The 11,116-nt window shown below is 47.4% G+C and overlaps 1 long non-coding RNA gene across 1 annotated transcript in view; it reads left to right on the top strand.

Moving 5' to 3' along the window:
- LOC142743558 (uncharacterized) overlaps window positions 1–11,116 on the top strand; it is a 55,649-nt gene that overhangs the window by 19,301 nt on the left and 25,232 nt on the right. The window lies entirely within an intron of this gene.

The raw sequence follows: 11,116 nt of genomic DNA, 5'->3' as shown, positions 1-11,116 counted from the left end.
TACGCTTGCGTGTTACCGTAACTGCATTGAAAAACTTCCCAAATAGCGGTAAAAATACATGTGATTTTCGTACGTGTTTTTTCTATGTCGTGTTAACTGCACTTCAACCGCAACGTCTGAATGAACCCTGGGTTCACACGTAGCGTAAATACTGCAGATTTTCCGCAACGGATTTTGTGATAATCCTATCATGATCATGCTATCATGATAATCCTATCATGTGTGGTACTGTCTGCTGAGGTTCTGTATCTAATTCTATCATGTGTGATACCGTCAGTGGCGGATTAGTTAGACAATAGGTCCTGTTCCCCAAACATTAGCCCCCCTTCTTCACTGCCATCTTGCCACGCCGTGTCTATAATTAACAACACCTTTCTGTGCAACAAATAGGAGTTACGATTCCCCTTGTCAAAGGACTGTGTCCCTACATACTGACAGTCTCCAACCATCACACTGTGTAGGGACACATCCTCTTGACAAGGGGAAGGTAGCACCCATTTGTCTATCATTCCTGGAATACACAAAGACTTTTTGTGGAATACAAGGATTTCCTACAACAGACATGTCAGGAGAAGTGACAGCTCCTCTATAAATCCAGTGACTCATAGGTAACGTCTTCTCTGATGGGAGGGGTTCTTTTTCTCTTTTCTTCTACATCCGGTCCAGACCTCATGACGACTTCTCCCGGCCACAATTCATTTATGCAGAATTTGGTCCACAGATGTCTTCTGCTCCTCACTTTTCCAACATTCCCACACCTGCACTCTTCAACATTGAAATTGCAACACCAAGAATGAAAACTTTTGGAATTGTGGAAATCTCAGGATCAATAGACATGTTAATGCTATGCAAATGATAAAAAAATGGAAACAAAATATTAGAAACATCTTGATTTATTCAGTATCGAGTATGAGCGCCACACGCAAAAATACATGCACTTACATGCCTAGGCATGCTATCAATGAGAATATTAATGGTTGTCTGAGGAATGTAATTCCATACGCAAATCATCAAGATTGGTTGCTGGCAACTCCTTTTGCAATTGCTGACCAATGACATCCCAGATGTGCTCGATGGGAGACAAGTCCAGAGACTCTGCAAGCCATGGTAGCACGTATAGGCCACGCAGTAGCATGAGCAACATGTGGCCTGGAATTATCCTGTTGAAAGACGGCTTCTGGGACAGTTTGGAGAAATGGCCGTACCAATGGTTCCACGACTAAATCAATGTAGCGCCAAGCTGTTAGTGTACTTGAAATGAAGACTACAGGGGTCCGGCTACCGTACATTATGCCACCCCACACCATAATCCTGGGAGTAGGACTGGTGTGATGTTCCCTTGTGAAGGCCTCTTCATGCCGTTGCCCACGTGGTCTCCAGACAAACCTCTGACTTTAAATGTGTCCGAGACAAAAGCAGGACTCATCCCTAAAGAGGAAATCCAGCCTCCATTGACATCTTGTCTTGCTGTGCACCATGATAGCCTTTGAGAGCGGTGGAGTGTGGACAATGGAAAACCTGTAGCTGGACGCCTGGCTTGTAGCCCAATGTCATGCAAGCTCCTTCTGATGGTTTATTTTGACACTGGTTGCCACCCTAGGCTTGGAATGTGTTGTCCAATTTCACTTGCAGTACAGAATGGATCACTATGCGCCTTTCTTACATTCAGATGATCCTGTCATACCCGCTCGTTGTTGTTCTCCCAACCTCCGGGACACGCAATGTTGAACAGTGCTGACATCTCGGCCTAGGCGCGTAGCGAACTGCCGTAGTGATAAGCCAAGGTCTCTCAGTTCAAAGATTCTGTCCCTCTCAGTTTGCGACAGGTGGCGATAACTGGCACGTCGACAAACTGGAGGCGTCGCACAATCATCCCACACCACTTGACCTGATTTTTGAGGTTTCATGTGGCTTAAAAACTTTGCTTTCAATCTGGCTTTTATGCCCCTCCCACATGCCACAGATTGGAGCTATGTGCTAGAAAATTTGGTCATTTGCAGATCTTTGCAGCGACACCTGCTATTTCCTCGATTTGCATAACCTTATGGCTTGCCCTTCTTGGTGTTGCAATTTCAATGTTGAGGAGTGTATAAAGTAAGATAAAATTCTCATGCTGCCACACACCGCACCCCTGAATTTAATATTACCATACACACTGCCCCTGAATTTAATAGTACCATTCACTGCGACCCTGAATATAATAGTACCATACACTGTGCCCCTGAATACAATTGTGTCAAACACTGTAAAGATAGTGCCTGCATAGAGCCCCCTGTATATAGCGCCCCCCATATAGTCCCCTGTAGATAGTGCCCAGTATAGTGTCGCCTGTAGATAGTGCCCCCTGTAGATAGTGTCCCCATAGAGTCCCCTGTTGATAGTGCCCAGTATAGTCTCCTGTAGATAGTGCCCCATGTAGATAATGCCCCCTATAGAGTCTCTTTTAGATAGTGCACCCTGTAGATAGTGCCCCATAGAGCCCCCTGTAGATAGTGCCCCCTGTAGATATTGCCTCTATAGAGTCTCCTGTAGATAGTGTCCCCTGTAGATATTGCCCCCATAGAGCACTCTGTAGATAGGGCCCTAAACACTACCCACTGAAAAAAAACATTACATGCTCAGCTGTCCCCATTCCAGCGCCATCCTCCAGGGAGGCAGGCATGGTCAGAGGCCTCATCCAGTGGAACGACACAGACATGCATAGTTGCGCCAAATACCGGTTCCCGTACCTTGCCAGGCAGCGCTAGACTAATATTGAGCAGATGGGACCAGTTCTGGGTCTCACTTCTCTCAGATTCTCCAAAGCAGCTGTAATTTTAACAACCGGTTCATGGGTACCGGGACAAAGCCACCGGATTCCATGGGCCCCCTGGGAGTCTCGGACAGCCGCTCGATCTACCTCAATGGTGATCCGCTATTGGATACTGTATACTGAGCCCCTGTATCTAATCCTATCTGGTAGCGTAGCTATAGGGTTTGCAGTCTTATAGATATGCTATCTCCGCTATATACCGTATGCTGGCGCTCTGCAGCTCCCCTGCATCTGTGTCTCCTTGCAGCAGGACATCGCTGAGCTGAATCTCCGAATCATATCCTGTGCTGCAGCCCAAAGTGTAGTGGACACTGTCGTCCCCGAGCTGGAGATGTGGTGGAGAGTGTTAGACAGATTCTCGTGATTGGGTGATTGAGTTGCGTGAAGCAGTCAAGAGATTACAGAGGACATATATGTGGGGAAGGGACAAGTTGGCACTGTGGAGCAGCACGAGTGACCTGGAAGGTTGGGCTGCGGCTGACTCTGAGCCACATAATAAACTACTGTAAAGGATCTGCCAGGCACAACTTCTGTGTATACGCCCATAGGTAATCAGTCTGCACCTGAGTCTATGTCTCTGAGACTGACTCCATCTTCCACCACTCAGGATGGCAGGCTTAGGAGTGGGAGAGCCTATCGCAGCCTGGCCAGACGGAGCTAGCTCCCGCCCTCTGTCTATTTATACCTGCCTTTCCTGTTCCTCCTTTGCTTGTGATTCTTCTCGTGTGGTTTCCTGGCCCAGCTACAGCTTCTACTATTTGATCCTGCTCCATACTGACCCTGGCTTACTGACTACTCTCCTGCTCTGCGTTTGGTACCTCGTTCTCTCCTGGTTTGACTCGGCTCGTTCACCACTCTTGTTGCTCACGGTGTTGCCGTGGGCAACTGCCCCTTTTCCCTTAGCTTTGTGTACCCTTGTCTGTTTGTCTCGTGCACTTACTGAGCGTAGGGACCGCCGCCCAGTTGTACCCCGTCGCCTAGGGCGGGTCGTTGCAAGTAGGCAGGGACAGAGTGGCGGGTAGATTAGGGCTCACTTGTCCGTTTCCCTACCCCCATCATTACATAATCACAAGCCCATATACCTAGTCTACCCTGGTCCCTGCCACTACTATGGACCCCCTTGAGACCCTGACCCAGCAAATGCAGGGTCTCTCCCTATAGGTCCAGGCCCTGGCTCAGAGGGTCAACCAGCCTGACGCTGCCATGGTAGTACCCCTCACCTCACCTCTTGAACCCCACCTCAAGTTGCCTGACCGGTTCTCAGGGGACCGGAGGACTTTTCTCTCCTTTCGCGAGAGTTGTAAGCTCTACTTTCGCTTAAAGCCCCACTCCTCAGGTTCTGAGAGCCAGCGGGTGGGTATAATTATGTCCCGGCTCAAGAAAGGACCCCAAGAATGGGCCTTCTCCCTGGCTCCTGACGCCCCTGAACTTTCCTCCGTTGACCGTTTCTTTTCTGCTCTCGGACTCATTTATGACGAGACTGATAGGACTGCCTTTGCCGAGAGTCAGCTGGTGACCTTACGTCAGGGTAAGAGACCTGTGGAGGAGTATTGCTCTGACTTTAGGAAGTGGTGCGTAGCTTCTCGGTGGAATGACCCTGCCTTAAGGTGCCAGTTTAGGTTGGGTCTGTCGAACGCCCCGAAAGACCTGCTAGTTAGCTATCCCTGTTCTGACTAATTAGACCAGGTTATGGCTTTAGCGGTACGACTTGACCGACGTCTCAGGGAACGACAACTTGAACGGTTTTGTGTTTTCCCCTCTGACTCCCCCATGATGCCTCCCGAGGTCCCGTTGCTTCGCTCTTCCACGGAAGACTCGGAGGTACCTATGCAACTCGGGGCCTCCGTGTCCCCCCGATAACGTAGAGAGTTCCGCAGGACGAATGGTCTCTGCTTCTATTGTGGGGATGACAAACATCAAGTGAACACCTGCGTAAGAATAAGCAGCCGGAAAACTTCCGCGCCTAAGTGATCATCGGGGAGGTCACTTGGGCGCACAGGTATTTCCCGTAAATATGAAACGTAATAAAATCATGCTTCCCTTTCAGGTCTCTTTTGGTGGTAGGTCTGCTACCGGCAGTGCCTTCGTGGATTCAGGGTCTTCTGCTAATATCATGTCTGTGGAATTTGCTATGTCTCTAGCCATGCCTTTGATTGATTTGCCTAAACCTGTCCCGGTAGTGGGTATCGACTCCACTCCTCTTGCTAATGGTTATTTTACACAGCATACCCCTGTTTTTGAACTCCTTGTTGGCTCCATGAATTTGGAGCAGTGCTCTGTACTGTTGATGCAGGGATTATCGTCCGATTTGGTTTTAGGCCTTCCCTGGTTGCAGTTGCATAATCCCACGTTTGACTGGAATACTGGGGAGCTTACCAAATGGGGTAATGAATGCTTGACGTCATGTTTTTCTGTTAATTCTATTTCTCCCCCTGAGGAGGTGAACACACTACCTGAGTTTGTTCAGGACTTCGCTGATGTTTTCTCTAAGGAGGCCTCCGAAGTGTTACCTCCTCATAGAGAATACGATTGCGCTATCGAATTGGTACCAGGAGCTAAGCTCCATAAGGGTAGGATATTTAATCTTTCTTGTCCCGAACGTGAAGCCATGAGAGAGTATATCCAGGAATACCTGGCCAAGGGTTACATTCGCCCCTCTACTTCTCCGGTGGGTGCTGGCTTCTTCTTCGTAGGGAAGAAGGATGGTGGTCTTAGGCCATGCATTGACTACCGTAACTTGAATAAGGTCACTGTAAGGAACCAGTATCCCCTTCCTTTGATTCCTGATCTCTTTAATCAGGTTCAGGGGGCCCAATGGTTCTCTAAGTTTGATCTACGGGGGGCGTATAACCTTATCCGCATCAAAGAGGGGGATGAGTGGAAGACTGCGTTTAACACGCCCGAAGGTCACTTCGAATACCTCGTCATGCCCTTTGGGTTGTGTAATGCTCCTGCGGTCTTCCAGAATTTCATAAATGAGATTTTAAGAGATTACCTGGGGGTATTTCTTGTAGTGTACCTTGATGACATACTGGTGTTTTCCAAGGACTGGTCCTCCCACATAGAGCATGTCAGGAAGGTGCTCCAGGTCCTTCGGGAAAATAAACTGTTTGCTAAAACCGAAAAATGTGTGTTTGGGGTACAGGAGATACCATTTTTGGGTCAAATCCTCACTCCTCATGAATTCCGCATGGACCCTGCCAAGGTCCAGGCTGTGGCGGAATGGGTCCAACCTGCCTCCCTGAAGGCGTTACAGTGTTTCTTGGGGTTCGCTAATTATTACAGGAGATTTATTGCTAACTTCTCGGTCATCGCTAAGCCTCTTACGGACCTCACCCGCAAAGGTGCTGATCTCCTCCACTGGCCTCCTGAGGCTGTCCAGGCTTTTGAGGTCCTTAAGAAGTGTTTTATCTCGGCCCCGGTACTGGTTCAGCTCAACCAAATGGAGCCATTTATCGTGGAAGTTGACGCATCCGAGGTGGGAGTGGGGGCTGTCTTGTCCCAGGGTACAAGGTCCCTCACCCATCTCCGCCCCTGTGCCTACTTCTCCAGGAGGTTTTCGCCCACTGAGAGTAGCTATGATATTGGCAACCGCGAACTCTTAGCCATTAAATGGGCATTTGAAGAGTGGCGCCACTTCCTGGAGGGGGCTAGGCACCAGGTAACGGTCCTTACCGACCACAAGAATCTGGTTTTCCTAGAATCTGCCCGGAGGCTAAACCCGAGACAAGCTCGATGGGCGCTATTTTTTACCAGATTCAACTTTTTGGTTACCTATAGGGCTGGGTCTAAAAATATTAAGGCCGATGCACTGTCGCGTAGCTTCATGGCCAGCCCTCCTTCGGAGGAAGATCCTGCTTGTATTTTGCCTCCTGGTATAATCATTTCTTCTATTGATTCTGATTTAGTCTCGGAAATTGCGGCCGATCAAGGTTCAGCTCCCGGGAACCTTCCTGAGGACAAGCTGTTTGTTCCCCTGCAATTCCGGCTAAGGGTACTTAGGGAAAGTCATGACTCCACACTATCTGGTCATCCAGGCGTCCTGGGTACCAAACACCTCATTGCCAGAGACTATTTGTGGCCTGGGTTGCATAAAGACGTTAAGGCCTACGTCGCCGCTTGGGAGGTTTGTGCTAGGTCCAAGATTCCCAGGTCCCGACCAGCGGGCTTACTACGTTCTTTGCCCATTCCCCAGAGACCTTGGACCCATATCTCCATGGATTTTATCACCGATTTGCCTCCATCTCAAGGCAAGTCGGTGGTGTGGGTTGTAGTAGACCGCTTCAGTAAGATGTGCCACTTTGTGCCCCACAAGAAACTACCCAATGCCAAGACGTTAGCTACCTTGTTCGTCAAACACATCCTGCGTCTCCATGGGGTCCCTGTCAATATTGTTTCGGACAGAGGGGTACAATTTGTTTCATTGTTTTGGAGAGCCTTCTGTAAAAAGTTGGAGATTGATCTGTCCTTCTCCTCTGCCTTCCATCCTGAAAGTAATGGCCAAACGGAGAGGACTAATCAGTCTCTAGAACAATATTTAAGGTGTTTTATCTCTGACTGTCAATATGATTGGGTCTCATTCATTCCCCTCGCCGAATTTTCCCTTAATAACCGGGTCAGTAATTCGTCAGGGGTCTCCCCCTTTTTCTGTAATTTTGGGTTTAATCCACGGTTCTCCTCCGCTTCACCTGGTAGTTCCAACAATCCCGAGGTAGAGGTCGTTCATCGGGAACTGTGCACAGTCTGGGCCCAGGTTCAGAAGAACCTAGAGGCGTCCCAGAGCGTACAAAAAACTCAGGCTGATAGAAGACGTTCTGCTAACCCCTTGTTTATGGTCGGGGATCTGGTGTGGTTATCGTCTAGGAACTTGCGCTTTAAGGTCCCGTCCAAGAAGTTTGCTCCCCGGTTTATTGGGCCGTATAAGGTCATTGAAGTCCGCAATCCTGTCTCCTTCCGAATGGAGTTGTCCCCATCGTTTCGGATACACGACGTGTTTCATGCCTCCCTCCTTAAACGCTGCTCCCCGTCCTTGGCTCCCTCGAGGAAACCTCCTGTTCCCGTTCTCACCCCTGAGGGGGTGGAATTCGAGGTGGCCAAGATTGTGGACAGCAAGATGGTCCAAGGCTCCCTCCAGTACCTGGTCCATTGGAGAGGATACGGGCCTGAGGAGAGGACTTGGGTACCCGCCCGGGATGTTCACGCTGGGGTATTGGTCAGGAGTTCCACCTTCGTTTCCCCAATAAACCAGGTCCACTTAGAAAGGGTCCGGTGGCCCCTCATAAAAGGGGGGGTACTGTAAAGGATCTGCCAGGCACAACTTCTGTGTATACGCCCATAGGTAATCAGTCTGCACCTGAGTCTATGTCTCTGAGACTGACTCCATCTTCCACCACTCAGGAGGGCAGGCTTAGGAGTGGGAGAGCCTATCGCAGCCTGGCCAGACGGAGCTAGCTCCCGCCCTCTGTCTATTTATACCTGCCTTTCCTGTTCCTCCTTTGCTTGTGATTCTTCTCGTGTGGTTTCCTGGCCCAGCTACAGCTTCTACTATTTGATCCTGCTCCATACTGACCCTGGCTTACTGACTACTCTCCTGCTCTGCGTTTGGTACCTCGTTCTCTCCCGGTTTGACTCGGCTCGTTCACCACTCTTGTTGCTCACGGTGTTGCTGTGGGCAACTGCCCCTTTTCCCTTAGCTTTGTGTACCCATGTCTGTTTGTCTCGTGCACTTACTGAGCGTAGGGACCGCCGCCCAGTTGTACCCCGTCGCCTAGGGCGGGTCGTTGCAAGTACGCAGGGACAGAGTGGCGGGTAGATTAGGGCTCACTTGTCCGTTTCCATACCCCCATCATTACAACTACGTTGAAAGATAGGCCATGCATAGTAAAAGATAGCCCAGGAATTATACTCCTTGCAGTGGATTGATTTAGGAAGAGCATGTGGTGAGCATGGATGTAGCAAACACTTGGCTACGAGTATCACACAGAAGCAGTGGAGGATTATAAAGACCCCTGGTAGGGATCAACCCATCACCACTTTATAAGCTTGAATATAAACATTGATCCACTGGGATGATAAATTGTGCTAAAATTTACATTTTAAGCCACTACAACTGACCGACATGGACAGTGTCAAAATGAGGTACATTGGGCACACTAGAGGGCCATCCTCCATCTATACAGAACATATGCATGTCCACTTTTAATCGCATTGTAAACATTATCATTACACACGCAGGACATATCGTCAATAAGGTATAATAGGTTATTTGTGATCATCCCATAAGAAATAGGACCTAGTGGCAAGTAATTGACTGTAAAGTAATCTTCAAATGAAGTTGTCTTCTGCTGGACTTTTAGGGTTCATTATTGTGTCAGAACCTGGGACCAACAGAGGATTCCCTGGTGCTCTGGTGTATCTAAGCCTATCTTATTTGGGGTGAGATGAAAGGAAAGGAGAACTATTTTTTTTTTGTTTGTTTGTTTTTACTTGTTGAGAGGGGAGAAATAGTATAATATATTGGATGTTTATTAAAATGTAAGCATTGTATTTTATTTAAGCCTTTCGCTGTCAGCGGTTTTTCAAAACTTTTGCACCTCTTGTAGCTAGAACAATTTTGACACTTTTAACATGAACAAATGAAACCTAAATGACAAAATAAGAAATCATATTAGACCACCATATACTTTTATATTTTATGAAAGTAGACACCTGGCACATTGTCAAGAATGCCACCCAGCATTTTATACGCACAGACACCATCAGGCAATTTTGTGACAAAGTGTAATGTTTCAAAAAATACATAAATATTTTTTCTGACTGAAGGAAATCTTTTCCATCCATCAGAAATGTTGTAGACATGCTTTTTTAGTAATAATCGTTATCGCTATTACTGCAGTTTGTAACATTATCACTAGAAAAGCAGTCAGCAGATTTTACGCTAAAGATCAGGTATAGACAAGATAGGGACAGTGTAAAATGTACAAATTTTATTGATGTTTTTGTGTGGTGCAAGCGCTTGGTTTGACTTATTTGACACCAGCCAGACACTGGTAAAGTCCAGGTTATGGAGTTGATAAATGGCCTTATTAGTAGCAGAGGTGGGATTAGATGAGTTACCGCTCATCTTCTCACTCCTTTTATGAAAAATACACCCCACATATATGATAATCAGAGAGCAAGTTTGCTCTCTTACTAACAAAAGGGAGTGATAACATGAACAAAAGTTAATATTACCCCTGCCCCTGGGGTTATCTACAGCCATACAGGGACAGGAGGGGGCTTACATATTCTTCTCCTCTCAATGGAGGACATCCCTCTGGCCCCTACTCTCCTCCACACAAGCTGAACTGAGCGCTGCAAATATATGCAGCTCCCACTTCAACCTGCTTTAACAGATTCTTGAATTTAAAACAAGACGTAGATTGCAGCTGTAGCTGCGATCTAGCCTGAGCTAGAGCCTTTAGAAGCACAGTTTGTAATGAAAGATGCAAGTATATGCAGCTCTCAATTTAACCTGCTCTTGCTCTGGCTAGATTGCAGTTAGAGTTTCATCTAGCCTGGGTTAGAGGCGCAAGTAGCAAGGACATATCAGATACATCCTTGTCTAATGAAGTGCCTCCCTGCCAGGACATATGAGATACATCCTTGGCAGTGAAAGGGTTAAACATTTATGACAGAATTATTTGCAAGTGAAAATTGGCAGAATTTTTCTTTAAATATTTCATTATTCAATCACAAATTTCTTGGCCAGAGTGGAGATCGGTTACAAAGAGCTACTATTGCTCTGGAGGACCTGTCCTGTCCTGCATTACACAAACAACCCATTTATTTGAATAAGCAATGTATAGGGCTTAAAGGCATTGTGTTGCCAGAAAAACATGTTGTTTTTTTTTAAATTAAACATTTAGTGTGTGGGAAATATTATAAATTAATTCTAATTTATAATACTACCCATTTTTGGTCACTAGATGGAGCTATTCCCAAAATTGCAGCATTGCAACATTGGGTTAAAAGCCCTCGCTCTAGTGAGCTCTCAGCATCCCCCCCCCTCCTTTATCCTGGCTAGTGCCGGGATAAACGAGGGGTTTGAACGGTGTAACCTCCTACACTGTGTGTCGCCATTTTTTGAGCTAACACACAGTGTAGTAGGTTTACATACAGTAGTAAACACACACAAACACGAACATACATTGAAATCTCTTACCTGCTCCTGCCGCCGCGGCTCCCTCCGGCCCGTCCGCTCCGTTTGCTGCCGCAGGTCCAAGTGCACAAATCCGGAAGCCGCGACCGGAAGTAGTAATATTA

The sequence above is a fragment of the Rhinoderma darwinii genome, chromosome 2, assembly GCF_050947455.1.
Source record: "Rhinoderma darwinii isolate aRhiDar2 chromosome 2, aRhiDar2.hap1, whole genome shotgun sequence".
NCBI classification, from domain to species: Eukaryota; Metazoa; Chordata; class Amphibia; order Anura; family Rhinodermatidae; genus Rhinoderma; species Rhinoderma darwinii.
Note: the sequence above shows the minus strand (reverse complement) of the source record. Positions and strands in the feature narration are given on the sequence as shown.